Source organism: Neovison vison, chromosome 1, assembly GCF_020171115.1.
Source record: "Neovison vison isolate M4711 chromosome 1, ASM_NN_V1, whole genome shotgun sequence".
NCBI classification, from domain to species: Eukaryota; Metazoa; Chordata; class Mammalia; order Carnivora; family Mustelidae; genus Neogale; species Neogale vison.
Window position 1 is genome coordinate 104,576,485 of NC_058091.1, and position 18,544 is coordinate 104,595,028.

The 18,544-nt window shown below is 36.7% G+C and overlaps 1 protein-coding gene and 1 long non-coding RNA gene across 2 annotated transcripts in view; one reads left to right on the forward strand and one right to left on the reverse strand.

Annotated features, from left to right (window-relative positions):
- KHDRBS2 (KH RNA binding domain containing, signal transduction associated 2) overlaps positions 1–18,544 on the reverse strand; it is a 574,896-nt gene that overhangs the window by 312,077 nt on the left and 244,275 nt on the right. The window lies entirely within an intron of this gene.
- Positions 1–18,544, forward strand: part of LOC122909464 — a 37,498-nt gene that overhangs the window by 18,733 nt on the left and 221 nt on the right. The gene's annotated exons all lie outside the window — the stretch shown is intronic.

The following is an 18,544-nucleotide window of genomic DNA, read 5'->3' on the forward strand; positions in this document are numbered from 1 at the left end:
AGAAAGCTTCTGTCTTCATACATTTGTCATACTTTTAAAGGCATTTTTGACATTAGAGAAAAAATAAAATTAGAATATACATGTGCTAGCTCCACTGTTTAATGGCAAAGTTGAGTAGAGGAGATCTGTAAAAGTAAAGAAAAATATCAGAGAGAAATGAATTCCTAATTTTCTATGTTAAAAAATGTCAAGCACTGATCATATATAGATATGGAAATCCTCAATTAAAAGTTGAAAAAGTAACATGTTTTGATTGAAATATCACAGAATTTTACTATTTGCTTCATCATAAAAGTTCTCATTTAGGACAAAATATCACTTTCATTCAGGGTCACCAAAAGCAAATAAGTAAACATTTTTAACTGGGTATAACCTGTCTCAGCAATATATAATAAAAAGTATCACATGCTTCAGGTTTTTTATCACCTAAGAGCAATTGTTTTAAGCCTAAATCATCTAAAGACATGCACAGAATTGACCACAGTGTCCAGCAGTTAACTGTTATGGTTATTATCTTTATTAAAAGTCTGTAAGTTTTAATTAAATCAATACAGAGAATTCCACAGCTACGTAGTGTACAGTGTCTGATTTAGGGGATGATTAGCATCAAATGTTAACCCTCTAAAGCCAAAACTGACAAAAATTAGCCTACATTTGAAGGAGTATTTTGCTAAAGACTTTTGTTTTCCCTCAAATTCAATTTCAGAATGCATGAAAAGCAATATTGAAAACCACACTAATGAAACATAAAGTTTCTATAGGATAATAGTGCATCGAAGAAACTTCATTTGAAAAATTAAAATTTCCCAGTTTAAAGTAATAAATAACGATTTCTGTACCGAGGGCTCTTCTAATGGCACAATAGCAGATGAAGAACACAAGCTCTGCCGAGGGGAACACATCTGATATTAAGTCCCGCATCTGCCATCTGGTAGTTATGACTTGACATTTGACAAACTGTTCAGTGTTTCACAAGCCTCAGATTCTTCCTCTGTGCAATACGGTGAGGATTTCTCCTTCAGAGCCTTCTCCTAAGGTGTAAAGGCCATGGCCTATCAGTTACTTAAGTACAATCATTACTGTTGTCATCATAATTACTCTCAACCTCAGAAAACAGATAAAGATAGCAGGCCTCTGAATAAAACTGCGAGTCAACATTCTCTCACTAGCAACCCCCTGCCCTATGACACCAAGCCTGTAGAAGGGGATTTCTCTCTCTTCCTACATAGATGAAATACAGCTTTTTTTTTTTTTAATTTTATTTATTTACTTGACAGAGATCACAAGTAGGCAGAGAGGCAGGCAGAGAGAGAGAGGAGGAAGCAGGCTCCCTGCTGAGCAGAGAGCCCAATGTGGAGCTCGATCCCAGGACCCTGGGACCATGACCTGAGCCAAAAGCAGAGGCTTTAACCCACTGAGCCACCCAGGCGCCCCTGAAATACAGCTTTTGTTTTGGGTGAATTGCTACATTTAAAGTATAACTTCAGTCATCTAGAAGCTTATAGCTTTACCTTAAAAATCCCAAAGAATAACTGCGTGGCAAAATAAAATTGTAACATGGAAACTATGTGACAATGTCTGTAAGTGAACAAAAATGTATAGAAGCTAAAAATCAGGACAGGAACCATATTGGACAAGGCTTAAGGGAGACATTAGAAACTGCAGTAGTGTAAGAATGTTATACAGTGGCACAGAGCAGGAGGCAGGGAGATCAAGAGGCATCAGTTCATAAACTCTCACTTGAAAACCTGTCATTTTGGACACTTCTGCCTTTACATAATTTTTTCTCAAAAGTAGTTCAGATAAACTATCAATCACTGTGCATTAAAATAAAAGTCATAACTTCACATAATAAGAAAGTAGAGGTTTTAATCTGTGCAGTGAACTTTATATAAAATTTAGCAATTTCTGGACCTCTTATAAGAGATCTACTTATAAAGTAGTCAAAATCTTTCTTTAAAGTTAAAACAACTTTTCTAATATAGCTGATTCTTGAACTTATATGTGAAATGTTTTATTGAAAAAATTACAACAAAAATGTATAATTAAAATTTGATTGCTAATTGTAGAATTACAATAGATATATACAAATATATATACAAATATAACATGAATCCTGTGTTTTGTTGAAAACACAGGAAAATGTGACAAAGGACAAAGATGATTTTAGTTTTCATTGATGTATTATTAAATGGATATTTGTTTAACTGTTAATTACACAGTGCAAGTCCAAAATGTTTGCTTTTTTAAAATTCACCTTCTTAAAAATCAGGGAAAAAAATCTGCAGCAAAGAAAACTAAGACCTACATGCCTTATCTCCAGTTTTCCAAAAACAAACACATCTGTCTCTTAGTACAGATATCACTTTAAAGTGCTGTACATTTTTTCCTTTACCCACACAGTTCTTCACTTTGTGATTTCTAACGAAGAGCTCATTATTAAGTAATGAGCAGGCATATAAGGACAGTAACATTTTGATAACTTGTGCTATCCCCTAAAAATGTACAACCAGGCTAGTATGAAGGAAATTATTAAAAGTGAACTTTACAGGATTTTGCCATCTGTTTAGAATCACAAATGCCAAACTCATGGAGCACCTAGAATGCAGAATGAATCAGGTAGAAATGGTTTCCATAATTCTTTCTGTAATGCTGAAAAAACCATCATGAAAAATAAAATGATACTATTTACAAACATGAACACTGTATTAGAATCAACATTACAAAGCAATAACAATGCGTATGAAAATAAAAACACACAAAGCAAATAATTATACAGCTTAGTGACATTGAACCAATAACAAACATCTCATAATAGAGAGATTGCATTTTAACTAATGATTTTTGAGATGCAAAGTAAACTTATTTCTATTCATATTAAAACGGAGTGCCTAATAAATAATATCTTAAAAAATTAAAATGAATTTCTCAGCCAACCTCAAAAATTCTTGCTATTCCTCATAGATCTTGCTATATTTAAAAATTGATAAAATAGGGGGAGGATTCAGGATGGTGAAGGAGTAGCAGGCTGAGATGATATCAGGTAGCAGGAGATCAGCTAGAGGATTTATCAAACCACTCTGAACACGTACAAATCCAAAAGGAGAGTGAAGAGAAGAGCACCAATTCTAGAAACAGAAAAATCAACCACTTTCTGAAAGGTAGGACCTGTGGAGAAGTGAATCTGAAGCAATGGGAAGGTAGACCACAGGGGCAGGAGCTGGCTCCCAGCAAGCAGCAGAGCAACAGAGCACAAAATCAGAACTTTTATAAGTCTGCTCCACTGAGGGACATCACTACAGAGGCTAAGCAGGCTGGAGCCCTCACTGGGACAGCGTGGTCTCAGATCCCACAGGGACATGGAAGGATCGGTGGTGTCTGAGTGTAGCAGAGCTCTCAGGTATCAGAGTGGGGAAGCTGGCTACAGAGACGGAGCCGAGGAGTGAGCTCTCAGCTCAGGGATACCTAAACTGTGTTCCATGGCACAGGCCGCTGCTCTTTGCGCAGGGACCCCACAAGTGGCAGATCCAGGGAAACCCTCCTGGAAGAGTTGCAGGAATCTGCTGGGTTTGGAGATCCAAACAGGCTGTGTGCCAGAAACAGAAATGTTTCTTCTGCTTTGTCACAGGCCCAGTGAGCTCAGAGTGCGGCTGGAGACCAGGGAGATGGGAGTGATTCACGCTTTCTCCGAGGGCACAGTGAGGAGGGGGCCCCAAGCTCTCGGCTCCTCCAGGTCGGAGATTGGGAGGCCACCATTTTCATTCCCATCCTCCAGAGCTCTACGAAAAGCATTTAGGGAACAAAAGCTCCTGAGAGCAAATGAGCAGATTACTCAGGCTGGCCCCTTGACAAGGGTGGTGCAATGCCACCTCCTGCAAAGACACTGGAGAAACACTATAACAGGCCCCTCCCCCAGAAGATCAGCAAGAACATCCAGCCAAGAACAAGTTCACTGGTCAAGGAGAACACTGGAATTCCAGAGAAGGGGAAAGCAAAGCATGGAATTCATGGCTTTCTCCGCATGGTTCTTTAGTCTTGCAAAGTTAATTAAATTTAAAAAAATTTTTTTCTTATTCTAATTTTTTTAAACTTTTACTCTTTCCTCTTTTAAAGGTTTTGAACTAGTTATCTTAACAATACCTTTCTTAAAACAAATCTTACTGAGCCTTTATTATTACAGTCATTTTTTATCCTTCATTGTATCTAACTTTGTCTTTCGTATACACATAGGACTTTTTCTTCTAAAAAATTTTGGGATACAACCTCTTCTAATAGATCAAAATATACCCTAATTTTAGCACAGGGTTTGTTCTAGTCTCCAGCATGAGCAAATTCCCTCCACTTTGTTTTTCTTTCTTTTCCCAACCAACTTATCTTATCAACTCCTTTTTTAGAATTTCTTAAATTTCATCTTTATGTTTATATTCCATCTTCCATTGTGTTTACCCTTATTTTTGATATGTTTCTCTTTCTTTAAAATTTTGGGAGGTAGTTTCTTCTAAGAAACCAAAATACTCCCAAAATCAAGTGGTTAGCTCTGTTCTATTCACCACTCAAGTATATATATTTTCTTTTTTCCTTTTTTAAAAATTTCTTTTTACCCCCTTCCTTCTCCCCATGATTTGGGGTCTCTTCTGATCTGCTTAACACACATTTTTCTGGGGTCTTTGCCAACCTTTTAGTATTTTATTATCTCATTCATATATTCTTATCTGGATAAAATGACAAGATGGAAAAAGTCACCACAAAAACAAACAAACAAACAAACAAAAGAACAAGAGTCAGTACAGAAGGCTAGGGACCTAATCAATATAGACGTTGGTAATGTCAGATATAGAATTCAGAATGACGATTGTCAAGGTGCTAGCTGGGCTCGAAAAAGGCATGGAAGATATTAGAGAAACCCTGTCTGGAGAAATAAAAGCCTTTTCTGGAGAAAATAAAAGAATTAATATCTAACCAAGCTGAAATCTAAAAAGCTATTAATGAGGTGCAATAAAAAATGGAGGCTCTTACTGCTAGGATAAATAAGGCAGAAGAGAGAATTAGTGTTTCAGAAGACCAAATGATGGAGAATAAAGAAGCTGAGCAAAAGAAAGACCAACAACTACTGGACCACAAGGAGAGAATTCGAGTTATAAGTGATACCATAAGATGAAAAAACATTAGAATAATTGGGATTCCAGAAGAAGAAGAAAGGGGAGGGGCAGAAGGTATGTTGGAGAGAATTATTGTAGAGAATTTCCCTATTATGGCAAAGGAAAGAAACATCAAAATCCAGGAGGCGCAGAGAACCCCCCTCAAAATAAAAAGAGTAGGTCCACACCCCGTCATCTAATAGTAAAACTGATAAGTCTCAGTGACAAAGAGAAGATCCTAAAAGCAGCCCGGGACAAGAAGTCTTTAACATACAATGGTAAAAATAATAGATTGACAGCAGACTTATCCACAGAGATCTGGCAGGCCAGAAAGAACTTGCATGATATATTCAGAGCACTAAACAGAAAAACATGCACCCAAGAATACTATATCCATCTAAGCTATCACTGAAAATAGAAGGAGATAAAAAGCTTCCAGTTCAAACAAAAACTAAAAGAATTTGTACACACCAAACCAGCTCTACAGGAAATACTGAAAGGGGTCCTCTAAGCAAAGAGAGAGCCTAAAAGTAGTAGACAAGAAAGGAACAGACACAATATACAGTAACAGTCACCTTCCAGGCAATACAATGGTACTAAATTCATATCTCTCAATAGTTACTCTGAATGTAAATGGGCTAAATGCCCCAATCAAAAGGCACAGGGTATCAGAATGGATAAAAAAAAAAACAAACCCATCAATATGTTCTCTACAAGAAACTCATTTTAAACCCAAAGATACCTCCAGATTTAAACTGAGCACCTGGGTGGCTCAGTGGGTTAAAGCCTCTCTGCCTTTGGCTCAGGTCATGATCCCAGGGTCCTGGGATCGAGTCGATCGAGTCCTGCATCAGTCTCTCTGCTCAGCAGGGAGCCTGCTTCTCTGTCTCTCTCTGCCTGCCTCTCTGCCTACTTGTGATCTCCATCTGTCAAATAAATAAATAAAATCTTTTTTAGTATATGTGCTGCCGAAGCGAGCACAATAAATAAAATCTTAAAAAAAATAAATAAAGTGAGGGGGTGGAAAACAATTTACCATGCTAATGGACATCAAAAGAAAACTGGGGTGGCAATCCTTATATCAGATCAATTAGACTTTAAGCCAAAGACTATAATAAGTGATGAGGAAGGATACTATATCATACTGAAAGGGTCGGTCCAACAAGAAGATCTAACAATTTTAAATATCTATGCCACCAACATGAGAGCAGCCAACTATATAAACCAATTAATAACAAAATCAAAGAAACACATCAACAATAATATAATAATGGTAGGAGATTTTAACACCCCTTTCACTGAAATGGACAGGTTATCCAAACTAAAGATCAACAAGGAAATAAAGGCCTTAAATGACACACTGGACCAGATGGACATCACAGATATATTCAGAATATTCCATCCCAAAGGGACAGAATTCACATTCTTCTGTAGTACACATGGAACATTCTCCAGAAGAGATCACATTCTGGGTCACAAATCACATGTCAACCAGTACCAGATGATTGGGATCATTCCCTGCATATTTTCAGACTACAATGATCTGAAGCTAGAACTCAATCACAAGAGGAAATTTGGAAAGAACCCAAATACATGGAGACTAAACAGCATCCTTCTAAAGAATGAATGGGTCAATCAGGAAATTAAAAAAAAATTGAAAAAATTAATGTTAACAAATGATAATGAAAACACAATGGTTCAAAATCTGTGGGACACAGCAAAGGCAGTCCTGAGATGAAAATATTTAGCGGTACAAGCCTTTCTCAAGAAACAAGAAAGGTCTCAAATACGCAACCTAATCCTACACCTAAAGGAGCTGGAGAAAGAACAAAGAAAGCCTAAACTCAGCAGGAGAAGAGAAATAATAAAGATCAGAACAGAAATCAATGAAACAGAAACCAAAAGAACAATAGAACAAATCAACGAAACTTGGAGCTCGTTCTTTGAAAGGAGCTGTTTTTTGAGGAGAAAGGGAATCCTCCTACACTGTTGGTGGGAATGCAAGCTGGTGCAACCACTCTGGAAAACAGCATGGAGGTTCCTCAGAAAGTTGAAAACAGAGCTACCCTACGACCCAGCAATTGCACTACTGGGTATTTACCCTAAAGATACAAATATAGTGATCCGAAGCGGCACGTGCACCCGAATGTTTATAGTAGCAATGTCCACAATAGCCAAACTATGGAAAGAACCTAGATGTCCATCAGCAAATTAATGGATAAAGAAGAAGTGGTGTATATATACAATGCAGTACTATGCAGCCATCAAAAGAAATGAAATCTTGCTATTTGTGATGCCGTGGATGGAACTAGAGGGTATTATGCTGAGTGAAATAAGTCAGTCAGAGAAACACAATTATCATATGATTTCCCTGATATGAGGAAGTTGAGAGGCAACATGGGAGGGTTGGGTGGTAGGAAAGGAATAAATGAAACAAGATGGGATCAAGAGGGAGACAAACCATAAAAGACTCTTAATCTCACAAAACAAACTGAGGGTTGCCAGGGGTGGGGGGGCGGGAGGTGGGAGGGTGGTTGGGTTATAGACATTGGGGAGGGTATGTGCTATGGTGAGTGCTGTGAAGTGTGTAAACCTGGCGAATTACAGACCTGTACCCCTTGGGCTATTAACACATTATATGTTAATTAAAAAATTAAAAAATATAAAAAAGTTGGTAAAATAATTAACAACTTTTTTAACACTGAAGTCTATCCAATCATGTTAAAAGAGACAGTGATAGGAAAACATGCTAATTATTTAATAGTTAACAATTTTGCTGCATAGAAATAGTTATTTATTGACTTAATGATATGCAAGCCGTAAGGCTAAGTCTAATTAATTCAATGATACATATGAGGTAGTCCTTGCTTCTTCAGTGTAAGAAATAAACAAGGAAACAAGGAAATGGTACAATCTGGTACTTACATGCAATGTAAGAGTACTATCTATTGTAAGACTGACCTGTATTTAATGCACAACACGAAAAAGAAGAAATGCTCAATTTAACTTTAAAATACTGCTTTCTGGCGCCTGGGTGGCTCAGTAGGTTAAAGCCTCTGCCTTCAGCTCGGGTCATGATCTCAGCATCCTGCGACTGAGCCCGGCATCGGGCTCTTTGTTCCGTGGGAAGCCTGCTTCCTCCTCTCTCTCTCTGCCTGCCTCTCTGCCTACTTGTGATCTCTGTCTGTCAAATAAATAAATAAAATCTTAAAAAAAATAAATAAAATATAATAAAATACTGCTTTCTCCCTTATAATTTTTATTTTATATTATTGAAAGAACTCTTTATATAAATGCAAAAAATTAAAATTTTAGCAAAATAAACTGGTTCACTTATTCCTAAAACTTTTTCACACTCAGAGCATGAATTTTCTGTCATTTTTCAACTCAAAATCATTGATGGCTGTTTTCTTCTATAAGTCTCAGTTTTTTCTGAGTAACAAACTGCTCAAAACTCAATGGCATAAAGCAATAAACACTTATTTAGCTCACATATCTGAAGTTGGCTGGGTGTTAGATTTGCTGATATTGATTAAATTTACTTAGTTGTCTGAGGGTTAGCTGGCTGGCTATTGGCTGGGTGGTGGAGGTTGGTTTTAGCCACATGTCCAATCTTCCAGCAGGCTGACTCTAAGAAAGTTCTCATGTTTTTGACATACATACAAGAGAAAAATCTCCTTTTCAAGCCTCTGTTAACACCATGTAAACTAATTCATCTTTGGTCAAAATGAGGATCCAGTGCCAAAGTACGAAGCAGGCTGACACACTCCCAACATGGGTGGTCTATGAAGTTACCTTGTAAAGAAATTAATGTAGAGAAGAGTGAATAACTAGGATCATCAATGCAGTCTATCACACAACATGATATGATCTTTGTGCCATCAGGAATATTTGATGAATTAGCATTTCTTTCTTTTTTTTTTAATATTTTATTTATTTATCAGAGAGATAGTGCACAAGCAGGGGGAACAGCAGACAGAGGGAGAAGCAGGCTTCCCATTAAACAAGGAGCCCTGGGATCATGACATGAGCAGAAGGCAGATGCTTAACCTACTGAGCCACCCAGGAGTCCTGATGAATCAGCATTTCTTAACAGAATGGCTCATCATTGTCCCCAGGGCTTTCTTCCAAACAGTCTGCAAGTTTTGAAGCCCATAAACAATGATAACTGTATTGCAACTGCTTCTTGTTTTTTCATAATCATAATATTCACCCCAATTTCAGAGATGTGAAAATATTAAAAATATGTGTGCTAAAATCAATGAAATATGGCAAAATAATACTCCTTAAGTAATACTCCATGGGGATAACTATTGTAGAGTACTAGGAAAATACTTACCTCCCTTGCAGAACAAGTATGTTTTCTCCTTTGCAACCACAAGAATTATGCTAAATATACTATAGGACACTTAGTTTCTCATGGGGTTCAATGACAGTAATACTATTAATACTATTGGCTGGAACATTTGCTCCTTCATGGTCTTGATTTCCCATTTTTTATTAGAAATTACTTTTTAGGGCTGTTGCAACTATTATTTTTGATAACAGACCTCTCTAAGCACATGTAGCAATGCCTGACCCATATACACATACTAAGAACTCAATAAATGTGAGCTACGCATCATTATTACTATTTGTTTTAGTTTATTATTTGCATTCCTTTTATTATAAACTTTCTCAAATCTACCATGAAAAAACGAGTTCAGCAAATACAGAGTTGCTAAAACTGTTTCTAAGAGAAGTACAGATTTTTAATGACCTAGAAAGAGATTTAGGGCAATATTTACATAAACAAAAAAGAAGTGGCAGGAGGTGTTCATATAAAATAAGCAATAAGAAAATGGCATCTAAGCTGTTCCCTGACCTGAACCAAGGAATTGCCTTCTCCCCAGATCTTTTAAACTCACATAGCAACTGTCTTCTTGACATGAGCATGTTAATGTCTGCAAGGCACCTACAACTAATCATGAGTACAGCGCTATTGACAACAGTTACTTATATTACCCCAAGAGTCCATGAGTTATTTTTGGTATTCAGTCTTCTTCACTACATCATTTGTAAATAATTAGCCCTGCGGACTCTGTTCTCAAAACATACTCAAAAGCCACGAACTTCCCTCTCTCCTGGTCTCTCATTCCATCTCGCCACTATGTACATTGTCTGGCCACGGCAGTACTGTTTCTAACCAGCAATTTTTTTTACCACTCTTGTTCACTAAACAGAGTTTTGAATACAAATCAGATTCATTTCAACTTCTTCCTATTTCACTAAGTGTAAAACTCAAACTGTTCTTTCTGGCTTGAACATCTTACTTGATCTCAATTCTTGCTAATGTCCTTGACCCTGCGACATTTCTTCCTTACCCACAAGGTTCCAGCCATTCTTTAAGTCTCAAACACAAGTAAATACCTTCCTTCTGGTCTTTGCATTTGCTTTTCCTTCTGTAATGTTCTTCCTCCAACCCTGGCTGGCTCTTCATAGTCAGCTTATTATCTCAACTTCAATGTCACTCTCTCAGAGAGGTCTTTCTTGACGATTCAATCCAGAGAGTCAACCAAGCATTCTGATCACATCACTCTATTTCAGATACCTACACGGCATTTACCACAACCTGACAGGCTTTCTTGTCTGCTTGCTTGTCTGCTTTCTTTCATTTCTACTACACTCCTATATAGAATTAAATGAAATTAACCTATTAAATGAAAGTAGAGAAAATATTTATCTTGTTTAGGTGATAGCTCTTGTGTCTAGATTCTAAACTATTAGTGGAATATGGTAAGTCCTCAATAAATATTGGCTGGAGAAATGAACTGATGGTATTACAGAAGGACAGGAACTGAGAGGATTGCAAGAGGGAGGATCACACCAAGAAGTGTGCTCCTAGCAGTTTAATACTGCTTCATTTTAGAAAATTTTGGTTGCAGAACCAAAATTCTTTGGAATTTGAAGGAGAGCCTTATGGAACAAATCTTACTGATAAAGTTTCTCAGGCAAAGCTTCTAAGGCCTTTTCATTGGGTGGAAGGTTATAAGCATTTTATTCAGACCACAAGGCAGCCAATTGGGAGAGCTAGGAGACACAAATAAACTCAGCAAATATGATTTCTACCTCATAGTAAAAATGAACAGAAATTACAGAATGAGTACTTCTCATTTTGTAATTGATAATCTGGTTAAATTATTTCAAATATATTAGACCCTAAATGCATTATTCATAATTTATCGGTATAATTTGACCAAACGGTAGTGGAAAGAAAAAAATATTTAAGGATTTTGTTTATTTATTTGAGAGAGAGAAAGGGAGAACATGAGCTGGAGGGAGGGTGGTGGGGAGAGAGAATATGAAGCAGACTCCCTGCAGAGCACAGAGCCTAACACAGGGCTCGATCCCAGACCCTGAGATCACAACCTGAGCTGAAACCAAGAGGCGGCTGCTTAATGAACTGAACCACTCAGACACCCCGACAAAATTTTATTTTACACTCTCTACACTTTAACCTTTTTATTAAATAACAGTTTTAAAAACAGAAAAGAGTAAAATTTTATCAAAATTATTGTCATTATATTATCCCAAAGTGATATACTTAGTATCATTTAAAATCCTAGCAAAGTCTATCTATCTGTATTATTATTATTATTATTATTACTATAAAAATGAAACAGTATGAAACAGTATAGGACAAAAGTTCTAAAGCATACTGCTCAGGTTCCCATACTTGTTTTACCATTTACTAGTTGGTGGCCCTGGTTAACTTTCTTAAACTTTCTAAGGCTCAGTTTTCACATGTATAGAATAGGAACTTTTGGTATAAGGTTGTGAGGGCTAAAGTAGATTACACACACAAATTTATTAGCACAGTACCTGACAAATAACAACCATGTAATAAATGTTAGTTACTATTATTATTGCATTACTTAAAGAATAGTTTTTTAATTAACATAAAAAACTAGTTTTTAAAAAACAGAACTTTTTTTTGGCTTTTTAAGTTTTTTTTTAGATTTTTTAATTTATTTGACAGAAAGAGATGACACAAGTAGGCAGAGAGGCAGGCAGAGAGAGAGGGGAAGCAGGCTCCCCGCTGAGCAGAGAGCCTGATGCAGACCTCGATCCCAGGACGCTTGAGCCAAAGGCAGAGGCTTAACCCACTGACCCACCCAGGCACCCTAGTTGTTTTTTGTTTTTTTTTTTTTTTACTTCCAATTAGTTAACACACAGTGTTATATTAGTTTCATATGTATAATACAGTGACTCAATATTTCCATACTTCACCCAGTGGTCAAAAAATATTAATATAATTAATATAATTTTAGAAGGAACTGATTAAAAGGCACAAATGAAACACTGGGTGAATATTAATGGACTAAAGCTGAAAATAAGATTTGCATAGATGTAGAGAGAACCAAAGCAAGTGTAGTAATGGCGGAATAGGAATGAGGTTTAGGATTGGGGGGACAGTTTGGAAATATATTAGGGAAACAATGACAGAAAGCAAAATTGGAGGCCAAAGAAAACTATATCTTAAAAATGAATTACTTTTATTTGAAGATAACATTAGTTAACAAATCAAAATAATGATTTGAAGAATCTGGATAATTTGGACTAAAAACATTCATTTCATAATATAACTATTTAAAGCAGAAATAAAAACATGTTCTAAACATTCAGCCACTGAAATTCTTTTTCTTTTTCTTTTTTAAAGAGTTTTTATTTATTTATTTCACAGAGACAGACACAGCTAGAGAAGGAACACAAGCAGGGGGAGTGAAAGAGGGAGAAGCAGACTTCCTGCTGAGCAGGGAACCTGATGCAGGCCTCATATCAGGACTCTGGGATCATGGCCTGAGCTGAAGGCAGATGCTTAACGACTGAGCCACCCAGGTGCCCCTGAAATTATTTTTCTTAACATATCGTATTGCTCATTTGGGGGCAGGATTTTGGCTTTAAATTTAATTAAAAACCTATAGTCACATACAATAAATATTAATATGAAACTCAGTTAAGTGAAACCTTAATAGAATCAGGTGTCAATTTTGGTTGAAAATTACTTTTATCACACAAGTATCTTAATTTTAAATTGTCAACACAGCCATATCTATACCTATACAGAAAAGAGACAGAGAGAGAGAGAACAAATTTCACCAGACTTCATTATCAGAGTTTCAGGTGGTGTAGTGACAAGGGTATTCACAAACAGTTGTCAGGTAAAGCTATGGTTCTCTAAAATGTCCAAAAAACCAGTGAGGAGCCCACAGAGAGAAATAATGCCCCAGCTGCACCACAGGATTATTCTGGTGAAACTGCCACCGCAGTCCACCGTTTAGCCTTGACCACACTCACAAAGGGTTGCCAAAAGCCCCTCCACAGCCAATCCCTGAAATAAGACCTGTCACCACCGCTCTTGCCAGAACACGCAGCCTCCATGCCTACAGCCATCTGGACTCCGAGCTTCTGAGATGTCTGAATGGAAGAGGCAGACTCACAGGCTGTAAGGGAGCCTGCAGAGAGCAGGTTAGCTCTTCAGCCTCGAACAGAGGGGACTTGAAATGGGTGTAGAGTAAGACAATATAAATATATGCTCTTAGCCATGTTTCCCCAACCTGCGTTGAAAAATCTTATTGAAAAATATTAATATTTACTGCAAGAAAACAAAATCTCTGCTTTGCCCACAGTTAACACCTACATTATACCTTGGTCTCCTCAAGCAAAACATTTTCTTTCCTCACCAAAATATTTCTGAGAGAGTCAAGAGACACGTGGCCTTTCCAACACATCTTTCTCTCCATTCAAAGTTGCCAATCAGGCTGCCTCTTGAGGTCATTTTTACCTCATCCCTGATGATGCCTTGTGCGATTTCCTGTGTCCAAACTTGTCAACAGTAATGACATAACTTTTAACACGAACTGACTCTCAAACAAATACTGTTCCATGTACTTTTACAAATTTCATCCTGTCAACACTTTATAATGATTCAGTGAAGCTGGGACTATCTGCTGTATCTGCTGGGGTGCACTGCCCAACACAGGCACCATTTGCATGGTATCACTATGCTAGTAATACTTCCATCTTTATGAGCACAAACATACTAAAGACTTCACCAAAACGCACTGATACAGCAAGTGGCAGAGTGAGGAGCTCCCAGAGGAGCAGCCTGGGTTAGATAGCTAGCGCTAGGGACCATGGAAAAGAGGGAAGTAGTATTTCCCACTCCTGGTTCTGCAGGATGTTTGTTGCTAGGTATCAAAGCTATGTATATACTACTGAGTTTTGTTTTTTTGTTTTTTTAAGATTTTATTTATTTATTTGACAGATAGAGATCACAAGTAGACAGAGAAGCAGGCAGAGAGAGAGGGAGGAGGAAGCAGGCTCCCTGCTGAGCAGAGAGCCCGAAGCAGGGCTCGATCCCAGGACCCTGGGATCATGACCTGAGCCGAAGGCAGAGGCTTTAACCCACTGAGCCACCCAGGCGCCCCCTATACTACTGAGTTTTGATTGAAAATCTGAAAACCACAGTGGGTTGTTGCAATGAGATATGAATGACACTAATGATTAAAATTTCTAAGAAAATATTATTAAAGCATAGTATGAAGTGTGTGGTGTCTGTACTAATTGAACACATATTTAAATAATTTAAATAAAAGACATATTACTTATTTCCCCACATAAATCTTAGGTTATATCATTACTCTTAATGGGTTCTACACATTTTTTTCAGTCCATAAAATATTAGTTCCAAATATATTGGGTAAGAATCAATTGTACTTGCGTTTCTTTCTTATAGTTCCTCATAAATAAAGTATAAATGTACTAGGAGATCTTGCTTCCGGTCTTCCTAGGGACAGAAAGTCTTGAAGGGGGGGGGTTGTTTTCTTTTTCTTTTTTGTATATGTGTGTTTGCTTGTTTCTCCTAGTCTGGGTTTTTTTTTTTTTTTTTTGTATTCAGTCTTTTAATTAAAATTTTAGTTTTATCAAGAGAGTCCAGGGGCACCTGGGTGACTCAGTGGGTTAAGCCTCTGCCTTCGGCCCAGGTCATGATCTCAGGGTCCTGGGATCAAGTCCCACATTGGGCTCTCTGCTCAGCAGGGAGCCTGCTGCCCTCTCTCTCTCTCTCTCTGCCTGCCTCTCTGCCTACTTGTGATCTCTCTCTGTCAAATAAATAAATAAAATCTTAAAAAAAAAAAAAAGAGTCCAACAACTTGTCAAAATGCAAGCTCCAAATTGTTCTGTGAATATCTAAATAACCATTAAGTTACCTGGCAGTCTAGACATAACAAATTGTATCTAATTCCTTTAGAACATTTTATAATATTATTGGATACACAGAGTATGAGTGACAGAAAGAAAAAGGGAAAAAAAGATAATTTAATTCATGTGGTAATGCAAGACCTAAAATTGTAATTTAAGCAGTAAGAGATCTAACTGCCTTTACTAGAGCAACAAAGATTAACTGAATAATCTCTCATTCTTAACGAATATTCAACACTTAACTTGGATTCTAAAATTACTTCTTTCCTGAACTGAGAAGTCTTAGATTTTACTTCTGTCTAGTCATACAACACATGAAATATTTTTATTTGAATGTAATTTTTTTGGATAGCTGGTCATAAAACTGTCATATATTTAATGAATTGTATAAATCACATTCTATAAGAAAACAATAAGAATCTAATTTAGGATGATTCTTAACTCACAAAGATAAATTTAATCTCCTTTAGTTTCCCAGCCTTGGTTTTCTTACTCTGAGTTTTTCATTTTGGCAAATCACACCTAGCATGTGTTCAGGGAAGACTTGAAACATTTATGATGACAAATCATAATCATGAAATGTGTTCAGGGTCGGACGTGCATGACACGAGCACAACCAGGGGCACATTTAAAAGTGATTCTTTCCTGTTTTTTGCGTCTCTCAAACTTACATAATTAAATAATAGTTATACTGTTAGTACAATGGTATTTAGAGCTGCTAAAATTATAGATTAATACACAAATAGAATGCATATGATACATTATAGAGTTAGAAGAATCTACTATGTATGCAATTTGACTTTTATAGATAACGACACTGAGGCTTTGTGGTGTGAAAACCTTTTGGGGAAGGTCACCTAGTTGAAACATCAAGAGCCCAGATTCAGTCCCATGTCCTGGCCCACTCAGCTTTGCAAGATGTAGTAAAAGTTGGGGAGACAGCGGTGCATGAATTGTGTCTACTGTAGTATTTTCACACTCTGCCATGATTCATCTTAGTCAGTAGTACTACAGTCTACCTTCTTCTAATAGAAACACCTTGTCAGAATCATCTTGTCATGACCAGTCTTTCATTCAAAAGTCCTGTGATCCTCCTGTGCAGTGACAATTTCCAGAGCTCCAGACAAAAGTGTGAAGTGCTTTGTGTCCCCACTCACCACCTCCACTGCCAGCTTCATGGTCAGATACGAGAAATAGACAGAAGAGCCCACGCGGATGGCAAATTAGCAGTTCATTCTAGGTTTAAAATGTTTGAAAAACACAGAGAAAGCCTTTATATTTTCCAATCCTACTAATGACAGCCAGAACTGTTATCCCGAGATCAGAAAATTAGGTAAATTTAATGCCATTTCTAAATTTCTCATAGGGTAGGTACAATTAGCATCCCCTCTTGAATCACAAAGGCTAAATTGTTTGAGGATTTTCCTCCTTGCTCTGATGACTTCAGTAATTTCACTCCACTGTCAAGGAAGGTAGATGGGGCCATTTGGGCTGAGTAATTAGTCTTCTTTCTGAACTCCCTCAAACTGGTTTTCCTTCACCCAGGTTGAGACTTTCTGATATGTTTTTAAATTCATCATTAATTTAAATAGCCAGACCCAGACAGTGGGGAAAAAAAAGAATACACACACACACACACACACACACACACACATTTTCCAGGGATCCTATCAGCTTATACTTGGGAATTTCAACTTTTAACCCAAGAATATATTTAATGGTAGAATGAGGCAGGATGATAACATTCAAGCATTCTAAAAAGCTTCATCACATCAGTAATTTCTGCAAATAACTTGAGAATCTCTGTCATTTGCATCCATGTATTAGTGTAGAAAATTGAGTTCTTGTCATATAAGAGCACTGAACATTCTGTTGTCTTTATATGTGTTCAGAAAAATACTTCATACCTAATATATAAAGAACTTGCACAACTCAACACCAAATCAAACCAAATAAAAACACAAATAATCTGATTAAAAAAGGGCAGAAGGCCTGAACAGACATTATTCTAAAGAAGACATACAGATGGCCAACAGACTCATTAAAAAATGCTCACTAATCATTAGGGAAATGTACATCAAAACCATAATGAGATTATCACATTATACTTGTCCAAATGGCTAATATAAAAAGGATAAGAAATAACAAGTGTTAATGAATATGTGGAGAAAAGGGAACACTTGTGCACTGTTGGTGCAGTCAACTATGGAAAATGTATGGAGATGCGTCAAAAAATTAAAAATAGAACCATCATTTATGGTTCCAGTATAATCCAGTAATTCCACTATTGGATATTTACTCAAATATAATGAAAACACTAATTTGAAAACATATATACACCCATATGTTTAATACTGCAGCATTATTTACAACAGCCAATTTACAACAGCAACCTAAATGTCTACTGATACATGAATGGATAGCAAAGCCATGGTGTATGTATAATGGAATGGTGCATGTGTAATGGAATATTACTCAGCCATAAAAAAGGAGCTTGCCATTTGTGACACAGATGGCCTAGAAGGTAGGCTGAGTAAAATAAACCAGCCAGAGAAGGAAAATACCATAAGATTTCATTTTTATATGGAATCTAAGAAACAAAACAAACAAAAAACAAATAAAATAATAAATACAGAGAACAAACTGGTGCTGCCAGAAGGGATGGCTTGGGGGACTCTGCAAAATAGGTGAAGGAGATAAGTAGGTACAAACTTCCAGTTACAAAAATAAAAAAGTCATGGAATGAAAACTATAGAGCATGGGGAATATAGACAATAATACTGTAATAATATATGGTAGCAAATTGCAATTACACTTATTGTGGTGAATATAGTTTAATGTATAGAATTGTCAAATCATTATGTTGTACACCTGAAACCAATATAACATTGTATGCCAATTATGTATCAATTTAAAAAAAGGAAAATACTTGATAACTGATAGCTTTGGCAAAAATCTAATTAAGTAAAGTACTCAGGTAAGAAGGATATATATATATATATATATATATATATATATATATGTATATGTGTATGTATATTCTTCAACCCTGAGCAGTCCAAGTAGATGCTGGCTAGAGACAGTGGCCATAACTGTGTTTCTTATTTAATTTTGCCTTAGTATAATGTTACCACTTCTAAGGCAGTGTGTCCCACTCTAACATT